This window comes from Camelus bactrianus, chromosome 34 (assembly GCF_048773025.1).
Source record: "Camelus bactrianus isolate YW-2024 breed Bactrian camel chromosome 34, ASM4877302v1, whole genome shotgun sequence".
Classification (NCBI taxonomy): domain Eukaryota; kingdom Metazoa; phylum Chordata; class Mammalia; order Artiodactyla; family Camelidae; genus Camelus; species Camelus bactrianus.
In genome coordinates, this window is record NC_133572.1 from 14,796,975 (window position 1) to 14,820,998 (window position 24,024).

Consider the following 24,024-nt stretch of genomic DNA (forward strand, 5'->3'; position numbering starts at 1 on the left):
AACACAAGTACATAAATGAAACAAAATCAAACAGTCTGGAAGCAGAAGTGTTTATCTTGCCTCACTTTCAGGAAAGAGGATCTACATTTACTTGAAGAACATAAAGTCTATTTTCCCTCACACAGAGCCATATTTTGGCCTAATATTAAGAATCCTAATATGTACAAATCAAAAACTATCCTAATGAAATATTTTGCCAAAATTATACTCATGTCGTTTACAGAGAGCATATAGTATATGGAATGATTTTGAGCAGACACAAATTTTGCCCTTCAAAATTTTACCAAATTTTATACCTGTCCAATTTAGAAGAAAATACACTACTATCTGGTAAAGCAGGGAAAGGAAATATCTTCAGGATTAAGGCTGCTTCCTTCTTTGCCAGCTCTAGGTTTTGAAAAGCACAGCGCATAAGGTTTTTATGTCTATTTGATTTACAGCCAAAATAAAGATATAAGACAATAAGGATTTTTTCTCATTTGGGGAAAATACATGTGCATAAGCTATTTTGAGGAGGAAAAATTTTTGAAAATTCAGAAACTCTGGAGCTTTTAAAATTGTCAATAGTGATTACATTTAAAGGAGAAGCATGATTTAGAATCTTGGTTAATTATGGGAGATGCAAGATGATACACTTCACCGGAGGCCAACTTCTAGGCATACAGTACTTCTAGTTTTCCTATTTCATAAAAATAAGTTCTGTGTTAGAAGTACTTTAAAAATACACCTCATTTATTGTAATCCACAAACTCTTCTTAAAACACTCCCATTATAAAAGAAAAAAAGGCATATCTCTGTTAACCTCAGAATAATATAGATATGTGAATGGTTCATCCAACAACTCAAAACAAAAAAGCTTTTAAAGTGCCTTAATTTTAATAAAAGTGAGCTGTGTAATTTCCACATATTTAGGAATTTTCTAGGCATCTCTCTCTTACTGTTTTCTAGTTTAATTTCATTGTTGCCTGAGGACATACTTCATATATTTTCTATTCTTTAAAAGTTTTCCTTCATTCTGTTAATAAGGTGTATTACCGTCATACAAAATGCCATCTTGCATTTCAGAAATAAACCTCCTACTTATGGTAAAAAAAAAAAGGTGGGGGGGACCTTAGTTTTGTTCATTCACTGAAAAAAAAAAAAAGCTCAGTTAAGTGCAGTTATTCTAAAAAAGGGGAAACTGTTCTTACTATTCCAAGTAGTTTGCAATGGTGTTGGAATATTTTTAAATCTTTCAGACTCATTAAATAATTGAACTCCATGAAATTAAATGCAACAACATTTTTTTTAAAAAGCGAAGAATTACATCTGTTAGTTACAGTTTCTAGAAGGAACATCTGATCAATATCTGAAGGTTGTATGATAGAAAATAGCTATTTGTGGTATGCATTTTTATTAATAATCTAATAACAGGGTAACACAAATACTAATTCTGGTGTGACTGAGGTTTTATCACCTTATGGGCTGCAGTAAAGAAGCTCTTGGTAGAATAATGCCCATCATATTTTCTTGTCAACATCAAAGTTATGACTGCGTTATGGACAGTAAAAGTGCAATGACATACTTTAAATACTTTGGGTCAAAATATGTCTAGCAATAATTTGTTCTTCTTGATAGTTTCTTAGAGCAATTTCCAAAGAAAAAACACAGATGGGAATTTTTTTTTCAGAAAGAAACATTTATGCTTTAAAGGACAATCTGTTATATGATATTACTTATTAGATCTCTTTAGAGAAAGACACAAGAAGAAAATTTCAAACCCAGAAATAATATGAGAAAGGCCAAAACCAAACTGAAGGGGAATTTTAAACATAGGTTGTTTATTGTTTGTTTCCTTCATGCCCAATACCTTTATCTGGGATGGGGGGAGAGGGAACTGTGACTCCACCAAGTTTAAAACCTGAATTATCAAAGGCCCATTTATTAATGAACAGCTATGCCTGAACAGATGAATATTGACATACTAATCTCAAAATACTTCTATTTGAAGCATCTAAAGCATCGAAACCAAGTACGTAACATATAAAGAAGAAAAAAGATTAAGACAGACAGACATTCAAGTGGAAGTTCTTGTGAGAACTAAAACAATTATTGGCTAAATAATGTGAAGAAAAATATCTCAAACTATATTTCATTTTTCTCTTACATTCAGTTCTGTCTTAAAATAAAAATCACACAATTTCAGGAACTCTAACTATTTCTAAACCGTTAAGTTGCCATTTTTTGTTTGTTTGTTTTTCTGTTTTACAGTTATTTCAAAGTTTTTGGCCTACTGGGCATACAAACAGTAATTGGTGGTCTTATTCAGCCTAATGCTAGATTCTTCAGCTTTTGTAAAATAGAGAACAATTTCTTCCCTGCTTTTTATCTCTTTACACAACTCAGAGACTCAAAGAAGATAATTACAAACAATGCCTGAAGAACGGTTCAGTTAATGTTAATTTATACAACAAACTAATTACTACCAAATGGTAAAAATCACATGTGGAAGTCCCTCTCTCCCACGCACATAACTAAACCAGCAGCCATCTGTCCCAGCCTGGGGAGAGCTCAGGGAGACCCAGAGAAGACAAGGAAAGGAAGGGAGCAGAAGCATCAGCTCATTCATCTACATAAAAATCACAGGATTTGATCAGCACGTTCCTAAACAGTAAATGTTTCCAGGAAGCCAAAAAGTGAATATGCAGAAAGGTGTTTCAGATGTCTTTTTGTAAAAGCACACGTTGTTCTGTAATCACCATCCCAGGTAGAAACCTGTCTTCAGCCAAGTAAATGCTTATTTTGTTTTACACACAAATTATGTATTTTTTTTAACTGTCACTTCTCATCCATGTACCATTTGTGCTCCAGAAGAAAAAGCATGCAAATCTGACTTTTCTTAAGGAACTTATTTCGGCATTCTGGAAAGTGTATAATCTTAACAATTATTAAAATAATCTCCTTATAGTTTATGAATGTAATAAGGCATAATTGGTAAATTATTCTCACTGAAATAATTTCATACATTTAACAAATAATGCTACCAATATTTTGACATTTAGTTAGGCTATGATTATATCAAAAGCAGCAAAATAAGGGCAGTATTTTTCCTTTAAAATCACAAAGTGGATCTTGACATTAATGCAATAATGAATTTTCAGAAAAAAAATTCCAAATGGGAATGTAAGAGTGTTAAAATGCTTTTCATTTTTTAAAGTAAAAGAATATTCATTCATAGATGCGCAACAGCTATGTTTTTTGTAACATTCAGAATTCCAAATAGAGCAATAGGTGCTTGGCAAATACTTGTTGAGTGAAAAACAGAAAAAGAAACCTGAAAGTAGTAGCAATAATACTAATTTTCCCCAACATATATTCCCTGTAGAATTAAAAGTGTTTTACACATAAAATGCTCTGATCTCACTGAAGCTGTTCCTCTTGAATTGCCCTTTACATACTTGCTAGTAGCTGACCTGATTCAATGATCGACAATAGCAAACCCTGAAGCAAGTGGATTCATAGGAAATGTATTCTCTTCCACAATGAGGGGCCCTGCACTGGAGGGTTGCAGGCTTCGGTATAAGAGCTACCTGCAGAATGCAACGGAAGGGGTGGTACAGCTCAGCAGCGGGACCTTAATGCTAGGAGACTATGCAAAATGGTCTATTTATTAAGTTATTTCTTGAAGTCATTGCATAAAAATTGACACAGAACTTCTAAAAATATTTTTTTCTGAAATTCTTCCTGGATATACATAAGTTTTTCACTTTCTTTAGCAGCTTTTAAATTACTGAAAGCATTTTTCCTACTACATCAACTTTAAGATAGAAGTCCTACATTCGGGAAAACTGGGAAAGGTGAATTTGGAGGCCATTCCTATTCTGAGCATTCCAAATAACCTGTTAGGCTTTTTAGAAAACACTGCAGGACACATTATTTTAAATTTTAATGCCATACAAAGCAAAAGGTAGAAATATATACAATTATCCATTTAAAAATATTTTTAGAATTCTCTTTCCATTTTAGTTCTTTTACACCTGTATTATTTTTACAGGTTTTGGTGACGACCAATTTTACTCAAGAATATTCTCATGGAAGTAAGAGTATTTTAAAACAAAAGTATAATTTTGTTTACTGTTTTGATTGCCTTTTAAAATAGGTTAGGAATAGGTATAAATCGCAAAAAAGGTTTTCATCCAAAGAAACTAAATTATGTTGCAATATTTTCATTCAAAGTACCTATATGACTGTCCAAGATGACAGCAGGCACCTCCATTAGAATTAAAGAAGTCACTTTAGAGATGTAAGAACTCCATAATTCTCATAATCTATAAAATAAGATATACAGGTTGGTTATCAACACTAGCCTTCATCTAGCTTGCAATATCTCTGGGGAATCAGGTTCATATGAGAGAGAAGAGCGTGACTTAAAAAAAAAGAGAAGAAAACACAGAACAATTCTGGATTCTAGCAAAAACTAACATTAAAAGTGTCTTTCATTATTTGAACAAAATTGTCACTCAAAGAGATGTAGATAAATTATAAGCCACAAATCTTACAACAAAAGATCTTATCTTCTATTCCAACATACTAAAGTACCAGAGATTCATAGCTGAAACCCATGGCAAACTTTATTTTTATTTGGATTACTACAGAGCACCTAATTGGCACCAGTGATTGAGCTGGTATATAACAGATCTGTGACAGTTCACTGTTGCGTTTTTTTTTTTGCTCATATTTCTTAATAAAGAGTTCTCCAATTGGCTGTTTTTCTCTTCTTTTGCATATTGACTTAGCAAAAACATTAACATATCTCTAGAATTTTGTGTCTAGAAAGAACTATAAAATTATTTAATTTTCAAATAAAGGAAAACAAAGCACTTGTCCAAGATTACACAGATAATGATAGAGCAAAACAAGCATGCAGGTCTTCACAATTCAGTATTTCCTTTATTAAACTTCCTTTATGACACAGAGAGCTAGAAACCCTGGGGTGGATGCCTTGGTTCAAGTCAGAGGTTGCTTATTCGACCACCTAGTTATAACTTACTGAATCAGGAGTCACTGCGCTGGGAACTCTTGATAGTGGGAGACTGGGACTCTGTCCTGACCTCTGGGACAGGGGCTGGCGGGCTTTGTTGTAAAGGGCCAGGTGGTGAATATTTCAGGCTTTGCATAGGCTGTACTCATCAACTCCACCATCACATCACTAAATTATATCACATGACAGGATACTACCTTGGTACGTAAATGCGTGGACATGGCACTGTTCCAACAAAATGTCATTTATAGACAAATATTTGAGTTTAATATAATACTCATGTGTAGTAAAGTATTTTTTTCTTTTGATTTTTTCCCAACAATTTAAAAATGGAAAAAAAATTCTTATTTCATAGGTCATACAAAACCAGGCAGAGCCTAGATTTGGTGTACGGGCCACAGTTGGCTGACCACTGCTTTAGGAAGTCAAAATCCAATGAAGGGAGACATGACAAAATTTCTTAAGGGAGGGAGAATGGGGGTGATTAGAATTAGCAGAGAATTTCTGGTAGAGGTGAAACAAACTCAATATTAAGAACGAATGGCCATCATCCAGGTACAAAGTAAGGTAAAAGGCATTGCAAACAGACATCATAAGCAAAGAACAACATGGCAGCTGTGAAAAGCCACAGGCAATTCGGCCTCACTAGAACAAAAGTCATAAAGGGTGATGCAGGGAATGGCAGGAAATAAGAAATGAGGCTGGAGAGTAAGACAGGAAGTGAGCTCACTGCAGCTGCAGGCCGACCTACCAACCCAGTTTAATAGAGGTCTCTGGGAGACCCAATAAAATATGTAGGATGGCACAAGGACCACATCAAATGCCAACTGAGGCTCTTTTTCCACTCTTGGGAAGAAATTAAGTTAAGGCTACTTTCATATCCCTGAGGCTGCTCCATCACTGTCTCTTTTCCTTGGGCAAAGAATTAAAAAAAAAAGGACTGCATTTTATTAACTGCCAGCATGACATGTAAGCCTGTCAGAAAAAAATGTTGTAATACTTTGCCCTATATGTATCTGTTATATACTTACATGCATTAGAGTTCAAAGTTTTGTTTACAATTGAGGTTATAATCACAGGGCAAACAATCTTTTAAGTTTTGGCTAAACATTTAAATTTTGATAATGGATCAGCACATGAATTAAGAGTTTACAAAGCTAAGTGTACTTTAGCTCTCGAAGATTTAGGTTGGGTACTCATTACTATTATAATATGATTTTTGACTCAACTTTCCAAACACCATCCTGCTAAAACGAGAGTTCAAAGATAAAATCTTCTACTATTTTACTGAGCAAAGGTTAAAGATGGATAAAGGAGAAATAGTACATTATCTGTATAGCCTCATTAGCTAGAAAACCTGAGTGCAGGTAATTAGAATATTTCCTTAGGGCTGTAAATTTTTCTCAGAAGGCTGTGGATAAGCAGAAATCAGTAACCTGAAAATACCCAGAAAAGATGCGATGATGAGTGAAACTACGTTAAAAGACGTTATGTCATAGAGAGATAGATTCAGTGAGTATTGTAACAGCTTTGTACATAAGCATGTAAACAGAATTGGCTAGAGTAGTCATAATAGCCATGTGCCCTCCATAGGTGGCATAAAAAATATGTCCATCAGTATGTAAATATCAATTCAGTTTAGAGGATAAATTATCACACCCACTGATTATATGTTCACTTTTTGTATAAGCCCACCTCCCCCACCACTTACAGAGCCTCCTTTATCTCATCCTTAATGGCACCTTTCACCAAGAAGTCGCATGGTTTGTTTCACCTAAAAGATCATGACCAACTTAAGGACAGGAACTATATCTTTGATTTCTGTTCTCATTAAGCTATAAAATAACTAGCATATAAAAGGATCTCAATAACTGTTTTTCTGTCAGAATGAGAGAATGAGTGAATAGGTGAGCGAACAAAAAACAAATGTGCTACAGAGAAAGGAGGTATTGACTCTCTCCTGGGCATCAAGAGAGACTTCACACAGGACGTTAACAGGAGTCCAAAGGTAATGAAAAACTGAAACAGAGACTAGAATGGGCGGTTCTGTTCTGTACTGAGAGCCTGACCTGTGTACTTTCTTGTCCAAATTTTTTCTTGGCCAAAATTTTTAGTTCATAGATTGAAGTAAGATAAATCTCCTAAAACCTAATTAGAATATATTATATTTATTTTATACGTGTATGGGAATCTAATTATAATTTATTATATTTATTTGTGTGTGTGTGTCTGTATTCATTAATTATAAGGAAATTTTGGAAATCTAACCAAGTTGGGAAGATTTTGCCCTGTGTATGTCACATCCAGAAAAACGTAGATAAAAATAACTGATACAGAGATTTATTATAAGTCTTCAAAACCAATTATTATACATTATTTCAAAAGGTTTCACGTTGCTTGGAGTTTAGATAAACCATCTCAAAAGGTAATACTATTCTATTTAATAGGATATACTTTGAAATTTGCAAATATCTTTAATTTGAATATTTTAAATTTAGAAAACAAAAGAAAAGAATCCTGGAAATAAAAAATAAGGACTCTGACGTTCACTATGCTTTTTGACTTAATACTCTTTTTTAATCCCTAATTACAATGTTCTTTAAGTGAAAAAGATGTCCTAAAAACATACACAACTTCAATTCATCTTCAGCTCTGATGGTTCCTTCTCAATGATCCTCATGAACTGAAAGGAGAAAAGACGAAGTAAAACAGCAAGGTGGCTGTCCTGCCACAACGCAGAACAAGGACAGCTAAGCTGCACTGACGTAAAACACGTCTAACTCCTATCCATTTAACTTTGTTACCGGGAGTGGCTCCCCCCGGAGGTTGGAGTGCGATCCTCCATGTGAAGACGGAGGACTGACCTCTCCGATTCACATGGTACCGCTCTCAGTGGTGCAACATCCCTGTTTATGTGCTTTTGTTTCCTTACAGGTGGTATCTCGACACAGATGAAAAATAGTAAGAGCGCCAGAGCGAGGACTGAAGCAGAAAACACTAGGGTTAAAAAAAAGAGAGAGAGAGAAAGAAAACAAAACTCCAAAGGGAGAAGGGTGCATTTTGTTCATTTCTACAGCTTTCTGCTCCTAAGTCTTCCACATGACTAACATCACACGATGATGCATGAACCTTTCACACAAATTTCTACAAAGCGTAACTTCTCAGAAAAGAAAGGCCTAATGAAACAGAGATCTAATTCATCTCAAAACAGCAAATCAATTCTTACCTATTAACACACGACATACCAGCGCAGAAGCGCACTGTCCTGTATAACAAACAGATACGCTCAGTTACGATGTGCTCTCCCAGCCACCACCTCTCCAGCAATTCTGTCATACACTAAGGGCTGCACTCGTATTGCGTTAACATGCAGGGAGGATAGAACTTAAATGCAAATTAAATCAAGGCTCAGTATTTCAGTGACGCTTATGTAAGGCCTGAGAACAATGGTTTGTTTCTTAGAAAAAGGTAAAAAAGGTGATTTGTATAATACCTTATTTCTTAACTTCTCGTTAAAAATTTAGAAATGAAATCAATCTAAGAATTCTAGTCTCTTAACTGTCCATTTCAAACAAAGTAGATAAAACTGTCTATCATGTTTCATAATCACCTGTACTTGTCATATTAAAAGCAATAACAATCTTCAAGAAAAACATTCTACGTAGACAGGTTGGAAATAAAAGAGAATGGCAAATAGAAAACTCTTCCTACAGACAAAACAAAAGGATAAAGTTCAAGAAAAATTTCCTCACCCTTTTGCAGAACTGTCAAACAACTTCTATCGACCAAGAATAGCACACAGTAAACACACCAAACAAAAGAAATGATGAAAGATGTGTTTACTTGTTCAGGGCCTTTATTTTCCTTTCTGTTTCATATACACCCACACTGAACAGTCTGCATTGTTAATAAATAACCAGCAGCAACCTGAGTGAACAGAGGAGGGGTTTCTATGATGCTGTCAGGTACCAGACAGTTGCTTGGCACTGCTGATATAGTGCTCGACGTGGAAGTTACACGCCCACAGAGAGAAGGGAGCTTATAGGTTAATGGATGGATCCTTTCACCTCTTAGATACAATGGGAGGAAAGGAAGGAAGGCTGGAATGCAATGGTTAGTTTTTTTGGAATTGTCCAACCCTTTCTATTTGGGAAGGAACAAATCAATTTTATGGACCATGTCCTGCCAGAGTAATCTTTTACCAGATAACTTGCTGTGGTTATTTGGAAATCTGCTAATCTGTAACTCCAAACTCTTTAACATTTAAGAGATTTTCATTATTTTTCCAATTGCTTTCCAAATGTTGGCTCCATGCTTTATTCCAAATATATAAATTCAGATCAAATTTGAAGTATTCTGAATAAAACTTTCTGTTTCTGTCTTCTGAAATATGAAAAAATAAAAGGCCAAATAGTACACATGAACTGGAACTAAAATCCATCGGCTCAGTGATCAGGGTGTTAAAAGTTTACCTCATTTATGACATCAAATACTCTAACAAGAAATCTACTATGTTTTGTCAGCCTGAGACATTTTCAGTGTTTTGAGCTTACTCTTTATTAAAGCTTGTCTCCAAATGTCCCGTGACAGTCTTCCCTAAAGCGATGAGAAGAGTCTCACTGAAATGAAATGAAAAATGAAAAACAGGCTAAGGCCCAAAAGCTATCAGGGCAGAAGTGGACACACACACTATATATATATATTTTTTTCACCTATTGCCTCATAAATGGTTTCTATATGATATGCAGATGACCTAAGAAGTATTGATTGAAAAGATATATGAATAAAAGTTGGCTTTCAAATTCAGGACATATAAGAAAGATCGTTTGTTCTGAATTTCACACAAGATCTTCTCCTCAGTGTCAAAGTTCATCTTTCAAAAATGGGAGCACAGAGCACAATCTGGAATCAACATATGAGAGGGACGATCTTAATCAACCCAGATGTCCAGGTCATATGCTCATCCTGTTCTGCCCTAGCCTCCCTGCTCCCTCACGATCCTGGCCATATTTCTTCTCCACGTGAAGGGTAGTTGAGGAGGGCACACTGGGAGTCCTTGAGGTCTCAGGACTCTGGGAGCAGGTGGCAAAGGAAACTCTGAGTGAGCTCTCCACCAACGCTAGCGCTGTCCGTGCCTTCCCCGTAAGCAACTCTTATTAAAAAAAAAGACCAAGCATCCACTAGAACAAAACCAAGCAGCCTATTTAATGAGGGCATTTGCTTGATATCCACTTCTTCATGTTAAACACACAGCCACACAGGCCTAGGAGGTCTGATTAATTTTAATATGCACGGTCGTGACAAGTGCCCCCAGGGTAACTGAGTGCAAAACACAAGCGTGCGCAAACCCACAAAACCCTCCGGTTAGTCCGGTCTGACACACCAGGCTCAGCAAACGCTGTGTGTTCCCCAGACGAGACTGTTACTATTCAGCAAGGGCCTGGACCTCTCTGAAACAGGTGGCTGGCTTTGCACTCTTGAATAAGTCATGTCTCCAGAAGCCGTGGGCCACGAGCAGCAAGGAGGCTGGCACACTCCCCTCATGTCAGGCTGTGGCCTGGGTCGGCGGGTCACTTTCAAGTGCTCCATGCATCATAACTCAAAGTCTGGAGCTGACGGTTTTAGTTATGGACCAGGAAAACAGGGGTACCTTACTTATCTGAGAGGTTTAGGAAATATTAGAAACATCTGGGTCAAGAGATGTTTGGATTGATTTATACAGTCCTGTCGGTAGACAAACTCACGGAGGAGCTGGAACCAAACTGAACTCCCTGTAACAGACAAACAGCCACCGGAAAAAAGAATGCTGGCCTGATTGTTCACAGGAGGATGAACACTAAGGACACAGTCTTAAATACTATTACATTTTATTAACAAAAGTACAAGTTCTGGTTAACAAGAAAATAGAAGCTTTCTTGGCCAAATGGGCTTCTTGTACAAACAACCCTGTACCTTAGCTCAGGGACCTGCCACTCTAAGGAAGATCCTGAAAGCAAACCCTGAGCCTTCACAATCCAAGGCAGAAGGTCTTTCAAGGAAATATAAACTAATTTTCTATAACACTTAATGGAATCAACAGTATCAAGATAAACCGCTATGACGGACGCCACTTGAAAAGGAGATGACTGTGAGTAAGTTTCACTTCAGTGTTGAAAAATTACAAGGCGTCAAACTCAGCGTATTCGGTGCTGAAGTTAAAACACTTATCCCTGAAGAAATAGGCTCTACAGCATTTGAGGGTGTCTTCTTGTCCTGACCTTTAAAAAGTAAACTCTTTTCTTTATCATCCTTTTATGAGTGTCGATTTCCATACAGTGGTGCCTTTGAAAAGGGTGCCTGCAGGTTAGACTCCAGCACGCTCAACAAGAAGAGAGACGGTTTCCAGTGACAGACGGCACAGAAGAGCACGGAGCCACAATGCATTAGGAGCAGCCTCCAACAGCAGCGGAGTGTGAGGAACACAACTTAAAAGGGCTCAATTGAAAAGTACCCTTGTTTGTCCTTCAGTGGAACAGCACTTACAAAGCCTCTTCAACATGTACTTTGTCAAAAGGACAGTGAGTAACTAAACAAAAGCAACTCAAACCTCTGCCAATTAAAGTATCTTTTTAAAAAAGTATCTTTAGGCTCTCCCCAGATCCGTTCACTTTTTATTTTTCCCACCTCATCAGATGTGGTTTTAAAACAAGAGTGAATTTCAAAGTGAATTTCAGTATTCTTAATTTAATGGAAGAAGGCTTTGGGATTCTGAATTTAGGAAAGCCAATATCTATGTAACTTCCCTATAAAATAATAATTAAAACGTTGGTAAAATTAGGCGATAATTTTGAATTTCTATTTCAACCTGTCTGTTAATGTAATACGGTTCAATTTAAATTCTGAAGGGCTGCTCAACAACAGACATTTAAAGTGTAAGAGCAGCCATTGTGATTTATAATGTAAACTCGCACATCAAACACTCAGTGCCTGTAGGGATGTTCACAGGGCCAAATATCACGCACTAGGGGCCTGTCCTCTCCGCAGAGTAATTACATATAACGCGGCAGCACAGCCCAGACGAAAATGTGCTGCTGCTAACATCTTCTTCAGGGCCTCTGGAAGAAGTCTTAAAACAAGGGGAAGGATTTATATGAATTTAGAGAATCAACCAGTTCTATATGTCAACATATTTGCAATAAAAATTAAAAGGCCATTAACACATAATTATTTTGGGAAAAAAGGCACAAGTAAAATATAGAAGGTACAAGAAACTAAACTGCATTATTTTCAATAGGTGTGACAGAAGCAAACATCGAAAAGATACATTATGCAATAATATCCATACGTATTTTTAAGTTTTAAGAGAGTATAATTCATGACCAACAAATCTCACTTTTTTGTTTGGTTATAAACTACAAAATGTCCAATCCAATCCTAGAAATGGCGCAAACAAAGTTAAGTGGAAATTTCTGACATTTGCCACTGAGAATTGGTAGTACACTGCCTGGGTGGTGTCAGAGTCATATCCATGGAAATTTTTCTACCTAAGAGAACAATATTTCCCATTGTATTTGCTAGAGAGAGAGAGACAGACAGGGAAAGAGAATGAGTGAGAATCAAATTTGCGGTATTTCCCTCTCCCAATGATGGTCTACGGTTTGTAGATGACTCTGAGGGTGAAGACTTGTTATCTATCACAATATATACTTTTCCAAAATCATTCCATTATTTTATTAATTCTTACAAAAAGAGAACTAACTTTTTTGTGAGGTCTATACTGAAAGCAATGAACTGTTTCATGTAACACTGGGTGACTGTGGTAAGGTAATAGGTTGTGCCTTTAGGGTCTTGTGATACAAAACTGTGAGCAAAGATTTTCTGAAAAAGCTCAGAAAAAAAGTCCCAGTTGTGTACATAATGATAAAGTCTAGTTTGAGAAGAAACAAAATTTCACAAATAACTGCAGTACCTCACACACAAGGAAGACACTCATCATGGAGCAGCAACTCTGGAGGTGTGGGCGTCACACTGAGAAGGAAGAACACTGTCAGATACAGATGCTAAATAAACCCAAGCATATGTGGGATCTGAAAGGAGGATGACACACATACGCACGTGTACGTACAAAAGCAATGAAAAGAAAAAAAATCAAAATAGGGGAGGAAAGAAAGAACAAACAGACCAAACAAGAGAAGGCTAAAATCTTAGAAAATTAAGAAACTCTTGTCCAAGGGAGCCCTCAATTATATTTGTCTTCAGGACAAAGTCACACTTATCATAAAAATACGAATACAAGAGATCCACAAATCCAATATTAAAGTGCTTCTCCCAGTTTCGTGGTAATCGTATTTTGCAACTTTATCTTTGTCAGTTTAGCAAAATCTTTCTTTCTGAAAGGTAATTCTTCAGGTAGAAACTTGCCTAACCACATTTTATTCAGGGAAATTTATATAAATAAACTTCAGAGCAACTACCTATCCCAGGATTTTCATGAATGTTGGGTTTGTGGATAACACACCCTAAATTTCCAGAATCCTGCAGGTCTGAATCAGAGCTGCCAGTACCCGGAAGCATCCTTAGAAAGCAGCACCGCAGGCTGTGTAACGTTTCCGGTGTGCCTACACGACGCTGCTAACCAGTCAGCATGTGATAATGACAATAACGTACAATTTCAAGTTGGTGGTAATTTATAAAGTACTTTCATGTGTATTACCTCATTTGTTTCCTTCAACAACCCTCCGATGAAAGTAGGGCAGTCAGCATAGCCAATCGAGGGCAGATATGCATTATATTAACACGGTTATTAAAGCAACTTAAAGGCAAGTAAATATCATGTTTTTACAATGCAAATTATAAGGCAGGTACTTTACTCAGAGAAAGCCTTGTTTAAAATTAAAAGCTGCATTTCCCCAAAATGGGGCAAGATGATAAAATGACATTCCCAAATATTGTTAAATACATATAAGTTATTGCCTCAAAATTGATCAGAGACTAAACTATATGGATAAATATCTTATACCACAATCACACAGTAATCAATGGCAGAATCAGGACTAAAACTCAAATGCTGACTCACAGTGTAGTTACTCTTTTTCATTATGAATTGATTTGAAAGTCAGATAAGAATTATGAAGTAGGTCCCCTCAAAAGCACAAATACACATATTTTTTCACCATTTTGCTTTCTGCATAAAATTTCCAGAATTTATAAGTCCTCTGAAGGAATTCATGAATCTTGAGTTTGGAAACTCTACCCTTGAGGGAATACGTGAGAGTCCTTGAAAGACCGGAGGGAACAAGAAAGATGCAGAAAGGAAATCAGTTATTTTTCTCTGACCACAGGCCTTCTGAGATGAACTGTGTGTGCGGCAGGGTGGGGAATGTGGGGCGACAGATCCAGCTCTACGCTGCCCCCATCCTGAACCCAGCATTAGAAATAGTAACTCTTTCTGCCATGTCCAGCTCTTTCCTAGAAAAGGGTGGTGGTCTCCATCATGTTGAAACACTACTAAAGAAACAAGTACAGTTTTGTATTCCGGAAAATTATTCATATATCAATCCAATTCACTTTTCACTTTGCCTATAGTAGTGGGAAAAAATTATAATAACCTATGGCTACAAATTCATAGATAATGCCAATATATTAGCAATATTGGAGTTATTTAAAAAGATTAATGTGAAGACAAAGCATATAAAGTTTTGTTATGCATGTATTTTAGTTTTCTATGCTGGATCCAATATCTAGTTTTGTGACCTGGGACAATACTTTAACCTCTAAATCACAGAAAGAATTGAAAGTAATGATCTCAAAGATTCAATAATGATGAGAAGGATGGAGAAGACTGGATGAATGAGATAAACAGTAAGGAGATTAACTGAATCAGAAATGAAAAAAAGAGGTTGGTAAAAACAAGAAAACCAATGAAATCTATTCAAGTTTTAGGGAATGGTTAGCAAAGGCTATAGCATGTCAATTAGTGGGCTGACTGTCATCCATGGCTAACACAAACAATTACCTACTATGTGCCAAGTTAATTATCAGGAAGCAGAGAGGCACAGATAATTGAATCAAGAACTTTTCATTTCAACATTCGCACACTTAAAACCGTGGAAGATGGAGGGAAAATAAACAATGATGGTAATGTAGTCAGACTAATAGAGATGAGTTAGTGTTAGCAGTGCAGATGGAGCCAAATTCTCACAAAAGTGTTCAGAGAAGGTGGTGACTCTTAAAACGTGAATATAAATTCATTAGGTCAATATGACGAGGAATGGTATTTAAGGCAGAGGAAGGAGCGTATGAAAAGGCAGAGCAGTATTAAAAATACAGTGCTAAGAGCACTGCAAGCAGTTTATTTAATGAGACAGCATGAGAGCATGCACCTTAGAGAGTGGTGGAAAGTAAGGTGAAGGGGAAAAAAGGGTCGGGTCAGTTTATATATGGTCTTGTGTTCAATGCCAAGTAGTTTTGCAGAGGATAATAAATTTGTTCTAATTCTAGTTCGTCCATATAACAGGAACACGAACAAGTTACTAAGCCTACATTTTTCATTTTTAAGATAAGAAATAATACTAACTTCAGAGTCTGAGGATTAAACGAGGTAGCTCACGTAACATTTGGCAGAAGAGTCATATATTTATTAAGGTCTTTCTTCTCATTTTCCCAAGACAGCAGTTGGGCAGCACTGAAGCTGTATAAATGTCCTCTCAACAAATATTTCAAATATTTAGTATGTGTACTATCCTCACCCTTAAGGAGCTTAACACAGAGAAAGAAACTGAAAAATAAATGGACAATCATAATACAATGGAGTCACTGGAACAATGAGGGGAGGCAAGTAACAGGTCTTAAAAAGATGAAAAAACTAATGCAGAGAATGCAGTAAATAACTCCTCCTAGCAACTTGGAGGAGCAGGATAACAGATAGAGGAGATGGGAATCAAGAAAAAGTGAGTGTTTCTAGGAGGAAGAGATGTAAATAAGCTGAAATGGCCATTCCAAAGAGCCATAGGAGGTAACACAGACATTAATATAAGAAAGTTAAAACATGAAGCTTGTTATAAACTTCTATCTAAAAGGACTCTATTTTAAATGATATATAAAGTTCTCATCAAGGGAAAAATTACGCTCACCTGCACTGTTAATAAGCCGAAGATTTCAATGAAAATCAAGTTAAAATCTGGATCCGATCCCTAAATTTAATGCTGATTTATATTTATAGACCATCCCTAGCTACCTGGAACTTCAGAACAAAAGACATTTCAGATACCCATCTATCTTGACTTTGTCAGCCAAGTTGAGACAACTGGTTACCTTAGTTTGTTCAAATTTAGTGAACAGTGATATACTCTTTCAAACTAAGATGAGGTGATGACCTTACTTGCAAAAAAAAACCAAAACAAAGACAGTAAAGAATACCAGAATGTATGATGTAAACTGAACAGGAAAAAAGGTGGGGGGGGGTGCCTGGTCCTGTAGGGTGTGAACTGGATTTCTGCTCCGGCTTTAACACTAACTTGCTGGGTGATTTCAAGTACATCTCTGCCTCAGTTGTCTCTCTCAAAATGACGACAGAGGGCTGAAATGTGTCTACATTTCATTCCAATTCTGAATTTCTATTATTCCAACTAATTTTCTCCCAGACATTTTTCTAAAACAATTTTTTTCTTTAGATGTCTTTCAAGGCATTCTTGTTGGGGGGAGCAGGGAGCACTTTAAACTCAAACAGTTTAAACTGAGCTGATTTTCCATTAGAAACTCTGGAAATTTGATCATCATTTGAGGAATCAGAAATTTACTTTAGTAGAAAATTACTGAATACTGTTTTATTAATCAATATTCCAAAGGGACTTAGGGACACATGTGCTAATGTGTAACATTAAATTATTACTGCAAAATTCCTAATTAGGAGGAACAGTACAGCTAGTGATTAAGGGCATGAATTCTAGTTTTAGGTTGACTTCAGTTTGAATAATGATCCTGACAGTTACTCTGTGACATATTTAATCATCAGTTTCCTCATCCAAAAATGGAGATCATAAGAATCAGAATATTTAGTTCACGTGTATGGCATTTCCTGAACTTGGAATAGCCCTGGTTATTAGGTTTATGTAAGGATTAAATGAAGAGTTTTATATGAATTACTTAGCACTATTGTTAACATGATATGCACTTAATACGTGCTACCTTTTCTTCCCCAAATACATATTTTTATTCAATGCCCTGTTATAGGAACTATGTATCACACATTACTATGTTAAACCTCATTGCCATTCTTTTTTTTTTTCTCGTTGCCATTCTTAACTTCTAAGTCTAAGAGTTAAAAACCAACAGATAGAGCAGAGTTACTACCAAATATAAAATATCTATATATTACATAGGCCAGACAGTTTGAGCTGAGAATTTACTATGAACTTTGGTAAGCTGCACATCAGTTAAAGTGTCACTGGGCAAATGAGAATCTTTAGCACCAGAACTTTCTGAGTAATGACCGGCAAAAATTCTGATGGAGGAAAAGGATACAAACAAAAATACATCAATATATTTTCTCCTATTATAACTTTTAAAATATTTTAATTAATTATTTGAAAAGATAAGCTAACTGGAATAAAAAAGCCTTTTTTTTTCTTCAACCCATATGCAAATCTAACTTCCTTTCTAATCACTTCATCTTGGCGGCCTCCTTTTGTACGACATGTCATTCTCTTCTAACTTCTGAATTTCGTTAGTCTGCTGTGGGCACGGATAAGGGTGGAATAAAACGGACTTTCTACTGAAATCTGCATCCCCCCGCTCAATGAGAGGAAGCAAAGGCATGAATATGGCCCCCTCATAATGATGTAGCTCGGGCTTAATGAAATTTTCATCACAACCTGCTGTACATTTTAATGGCCTTTGAAAAACAATGGAAAAAACCGCTTGAGGGAAGAAAAGATTTTTCTGTGGCAGAGACCTGTGAGCTTCACAGTTAGTTCCCTTCACCTGATCTCCTCTCTTCTCATCCCGTATTGCTGCACTCACCACAGAGCTGTAACGAGGTTTTGCAGTTCTTTCATTAAATTTGTTCCAAGGTATTTCAGTCTTTTGATGCTATCATACATTACAGAACCACAGATCACTGTAATGCACAGTGTCACTTGCCCTGATGCTTGGATGATGTCAGGTGTTGGTGTCCATTCTCATGTCCAACCATACCTCTGACTAGTGGCATTTTTAACCAGTTTGAATACTGACCCTGACAGTCATTCTGTGACATACTTAACCATCAGTTTCCTAATCTGAAAATAGCAATCATCAGAATCAGAATATTTAGGAAGTCACTTTCCACTTGCTGTTGAGCCTTTCACACATCTCCCTAGATAAATTTCTCCACTTTTCTCTCTCTGCAGTTAAAAAGATAGACAGAAATTTCCTTCAACATTCTATTCCTTTTCTATGTTACAATTTTATGCCTTCCTGTTATTTTTTTTTCTTGGTGATTAAGATCATCACTTTATTCAAATACATAAGTTGCTCCTTGATAAATCTCCCAACAACTGCAGTTATTAAACGTTCCTGCCTTGGCAAATTTCTTTACCGATAACAGTGATTCTATTTACATTCTGGTGTACTCAAAGCATGTCTAAGAATCTTGTGTACATAAACATAAATCCCTCTTGGTGGTCAGGTATTCATACAGAAATTATCTTTCTGGAACTGAGAATGCCTTAGATGTTTGCCATGTTCAATCTATATCTCATTATTCTACAAAGACTATCTCTGTATTTTCTCAATGTCTTTATATTATTCAATAACATGTCACTTGAGCTGAGCTTTTAATATATTTATAGGGAGAAAAGTATTTTTAAAAAAGCTGTGGGCAATACAATAATGAACACAGTCTAAGATCCACATGCAAGAGTGATGGTTCTTCCTGTCAGCACTTCCTGCCATGGAAGTTCTACCTCTGCTCTTTTGCCTATGTAGTTGTTACCAGATATTATAATTTTATCCTAATTCTCAACATCTCTGAATGTTTCCTGCTAAGCAAATTGGAGGGCACTGTCTCATGGCCTCTTTCTGTTGGGAATTATTTACTTCGGTCCATCATACACTTCCAAATAAAAGGTCTGTGCACCCCCTTGGAAGGAACTCAACATGATACACTGAGGGACTAGCAAGGTCTTATGTACCTAACAGATTTCCATAGAAGATATTATCTAAAGATAAATCCACCAAAACTACTTTGCAGAACAGTACATACCACAGTAATGCTGACTCCTAGACCTTACCCCTAGACCATGAACACACCTCAAATAAAAGTTAAACATTAACATGAGAGAAATACTATCTAACTCATGTTATGAAGCCAGCATTATCTATGAAATCAGATAAATACATTCCATGGAAAAAAAAACTATAGAGCATTATCTCTCAGTAACATAGATGCAAAATCCTCAGTGAAATATTACTAAATTCAATTCTAACAGTATATAAAAAGAATTATAACACACAACCAAGTAGGATTTATTCCAAGTATGCAAGACTTGTTCTGTATTTGAAAATCAAACCACATTACCAGGCTAAAGGAGAAAAATCATACATGATATCAATTGATGCAGAAAAAAATTTGACAAATTCTAACAATCATTCATGATCAAAATTTTCATCAAACTTGCAATAGAGGGAACTTTCTCAACTTGATAAAGAACATCTATAAAAATCTACAGCTAGAATCGTACTTAATGGTAAGAAGTAGATGCTTTCCCTTTATAATCAATAACAAGACAAGGATGTCTCCTCTTACCAACTTATTCAACACTGTACTGGAAGTCAGCTAATGCAGTAAGACGAGATAGGGAAACCAAAGGTAGACAGCTTGGGAAGGCAGAAATAAAACTGTCTTCATTTGCAGATGACATGATTATCTACATAGAAAATATTAAAGAACTGACAAAAACTCCTGGAGCTAATACAAATATAGCAAAGTCACAGGAACAGGTTAATATACCAAAGTCACCTGCTTTTCTGTATACCAGCAATGAACAATAGGAATCTGAAATTAAAAAACACAATGTAATTTATATTAACACTCTAAAAAGATAAAATATTGGATATAAATGTAATAAAATCAATTAATATTCAGAATCAATATGCAGAGAATCTATAAAACTTGAGATAAATCAAAGATCTTAATAAATGGAAAGCTTGTATTCATGGATAGGAAGACTACTGCTAAAATGTCAGTTCTTTCCGATTTGATCTACAGATTCAATGCAATCTCAATCAGAATCCCAGCAAGCTATCTTATAGATATCAAAAGACTGGTTCTAGATTTTACAAAGAAAGGCAAAAGACACAGGATAACCAACACAATACTGAAGAAAGGGAAAAAGCTGGAGGACTGCACTACTCAGCATCAAGACTAACTATCAAGTTACAGTGATCAAGACAGCAACATACTGGCACAAGAATAGGCAACTGATCAATGAGCAAAATACTAAGGGTAGAAACAGACCCACAGAGGTATAATCAACTAATCTTTGGTGAAGGAACAAAGGCAAGTCAATGGAGAAAGAAGAGTCTTTTCAACAAATGGTGCTGGAAAAAATGGACACATACATGCAAAAAATGAACTAGATTCAGAACCTATACTTTTTACAAAAATTAACTCAAAACAGATGATTGAACTAAACTCCAAAATTCAAAATTACAAAGGCTTCTAAAAGATAACAAAAGAGAAAATCTAAATGATGTTGGCTTAGGCCATGTGTGTTTAGATACAGCATCAGAAGTGTGACCCATACCAAAAAAATGGACAAACTGGATTTCATGAAAATTAAAAACTTTAGTTCCTCAAAGACAATGTTAAGAGAATGCAAAGAAAAGCCACAGCCTGAGAGAAAATAGCTGCAAAACACATCGCTGATAAAGGATTTATGTCTAAAATATACAAAGAATTCCTAAAATTCAAAAAAAAAAAACCCTCAGTAACTGGGCAAAAGATCTAAACAGACCAAGAGATGACATATAAGATGATAAACATCACTTATCAACAGAGAGTTACAAATTAAAACAAGGAGATACCACTACAAACCAGTTTGAATAGATAAAGTTTAGAAAGACTGACAATATCAAATGCTGGTGAGGATGTGGAGTAACAGAAACATATTCGTTTCTGGTGGGAATATAAAATCTTACAGACATTTTGGAAGACAGTTTGGCAGTTACTTACAAGGCTAAGCATAATCTTACCATACATTTTAGCAATCACATTCCTAGGTATTTATCCAACTGAGTTAAAAATGTATGTGCATACAAAAATCTGCAAAAAATATTTATAGAAGCTTTATACATAATAATAGAAAACTAAAAAACAACTAAGATGTTCTTTGATAGGTGAATGGACAAACAAATGTGATCCATTTATACAATAACAGTATTATTTTGCACCAAACAGAAATGAGCTATCAAGGCAAGAACAGACTAGAAAAGATGAAAATATAGAGACTGCAGAAAAATCAGTGATTGCCTAGGATTGCAGAGAAGGTGGGAGAGATGAACAGGTGAAACACAGGGGATTTTTATGGTGATGAAGCTATTCCGGATGATACTACAATGCTGGATAAGTGACAATATGTACTTATCAAAACACAAAGGAATGTACAGCACAAAGATTAAAACAATGCAAGCAAATAAAACAAATTAGGAATTTGAGACACACCAGGAAAAAATAAGAAAAATGTAATTGTTTACAAATGCATGGAACAACCTCGCTGACTGGGATGGGGAAAAAGTAAGTTATCTAAGTTACCTTTGGAAATGAATGGAATCTAAAATTAAAGGCAAAATGAACTGCACAAAAGTACTGTATTCCACTGGTAAAGATGTTTTCCATGGTGGTACCAGCTAATAATTCTGATACTGCTGTACATGTATACTGGAACTTGATGGTAAGTAAATGGATGACAGATGGTAGGATCTAAATTTCTCAGTTGGTGGTGGGGAAAGGATGTACGTAACAACAAGGAATGAGGTTAGAATGATTCGTGTGGAAACGGATTAGAGTTGGAGATATTAGTAAGAACCCATGTTTACTTTAGTATAGACAGAGATAGTTAAAGACAGAAATATTTTAAAATATGTAACTATACAGGTTAATACATATACATAAATTTCTTTTTTTGTCAGTTGAGAGACCCTAAAATAATGGCACCTCAGTAGCAAAGAGCACACTTCATACCCAGGTCTTGCTTTCTAACATCATTCTTCCACAGAAGGAAACAAGACTTCTTAGAGATATGGCTGATTCTAGGACTAGAAGAAGGACATATACAGGATGAATCTGCAGCATCATATAGTGCTAGAAAGTAAGTAAGTGCTCAACAGAAAAAAAAAAAACACACACACACAATCACAGTAGTATGCCAAAGTCACATAGAAGGTATTTCCAATGAACAATTTGATCAACAAAATAAGTAAAGAACTGTTTTATAACTCAAAGCATAAAATAAACATCCATGAGTCATACTGACATAAATAAGTGACTGAACAAAATAAAGTAGAGAAGAGAAAAATCTCCCATGGAGAAGAATTCCAAATAAATCATGCAGACACTCCACTCTGAAGGTGGGGAGCAAGACTCCCTACTCCTTAAATGTGGGTTGCACACAGCACCTTCCTTCAAAGAGCATGGTACAGAAAGGGAGCAGGGGGACTTACGGTGGAGAAGCCTGACAAACACTGTATCAGCCAGATGATCAAAGTCAACAGCAACATTCATAAATCACACAGAAAGTATGCACTCTTAATATGATGTGACAAAATGTACTTGGTTTCTGTGGTCCTTCTTCCAAAACCCATAATCCCAGTTTAAGAGAAAACCACTAGACAAATTCCAATAGAAGGGCATTCTACAATATACCTGAACAATATTCCTCAAATTTTCAAGGTTATCAAAAACAAGAACAGTCTGAAAAACTGTCATAGCCAAAAAGAGCCCAAGAAGACATGACAACTAAGCAGCTAAATCTAACCTGTGATTTGATGGCATCCTGGAACAGAAAAATCACACTTGGTGAAAACTAAAGAAATCTGAATAAACTATGGACTTTAGTTAATAATAATGTATCGCAACATAATAGATGCAAAATAATTTTAAAAGCAGGAAGTTACTCGTATAAAATGAACAGAGTATATAAAAACAAGGAAAAGGAACTACATCATAAAGTTAAGAGATGTTATATGAGAAAGCAAAAATTCTGGGTGATTTTACCATCTCCCTTTTAATTGTTCTGTTTTTTTTTTTTAACAATTCTTATAGTAGGAAAACAGTTTTAATATCAGGAAAAACTGCAGCATGTTAACAAAAAAAGGTTGTCTGGGTTCTCCTCAAAACCCCATTTTTATCTCCATGCAGATTAGAGCCAAAAACTCTTTGGCTGACTAGATTATCTCTAAAATTCCTTCCAACTGTAAGATCATATGAATTACATAAATTTTAACTAAAATCCATGTCCCAGCTATGCGTCTGGTAAGGACCCAGAAATATTTAATTACCACATGACTCCCAATACTGGTTAACATACATTTTGTGCCAGATATACTCATAATTTACCAGTGTCCTAACAACAGACTAGAAATGAGCCCAACTCAGTGTAAAACAGTATAAATGCAGTATATTTTTGGTGTAAAGTGCGTCTTTTTATGTCACTGTTTTATGTTTGTTTGTTTTGTTTTAATTTTCCATCTGACTCAGAAATAGGAGGCGTGTGTGCAATGTGGCACCCACGCTTAGGATGGACAAAGGTTTAAACAGGAGTTAGCAAACCTCCGTCACATAAAGGGTGACCCAGTTACCAGAAATTATAACATCTGCGTCAACTGTTTCACTAGTTTGTTTGCTTTAAGATTAGTCCATGAGCATATCACCTGTAGGACACTATCAGTAACTACTGAAGAGATTTAGAAAATGAAATCTTAAAAGAAAGACATCCCGGAAGGTGAAAAAACCAGAACTTCAGCAGACCTAGCAGACGTTAGAGAAT

At 35.8% G+C, this 24,024-nt stretch overlaps 1 protein-coding gene across 15 annotated transcripts in view; it reads right to left on the bottom strand.

The window, feature by feature from the left end:
* The window catches only part of SOX5 (SRY-box transcription factor 5), a 903,293-nt gene that overhangs the window by 246,297 nt on the left and 632,972 nt on the right, over nt 1-24,024 (bottom strand). Inside the window, exon 1 of one of the 15 annotated variants that reach the window (XM_074357836.1) lies at nt 8,773-9,282. The exons of the other annotated variants lie outside the window; for them this stretch is intronic. The gene's annotated coding sequence lies outside the window, so the exon portion shown is untranslated. Of the gene's footprint in view, nt 1-8,772; nt 9,283-24,024 lie in introns of those variants that run through there. 15 annotated transcript variants of the gene reach the window in all.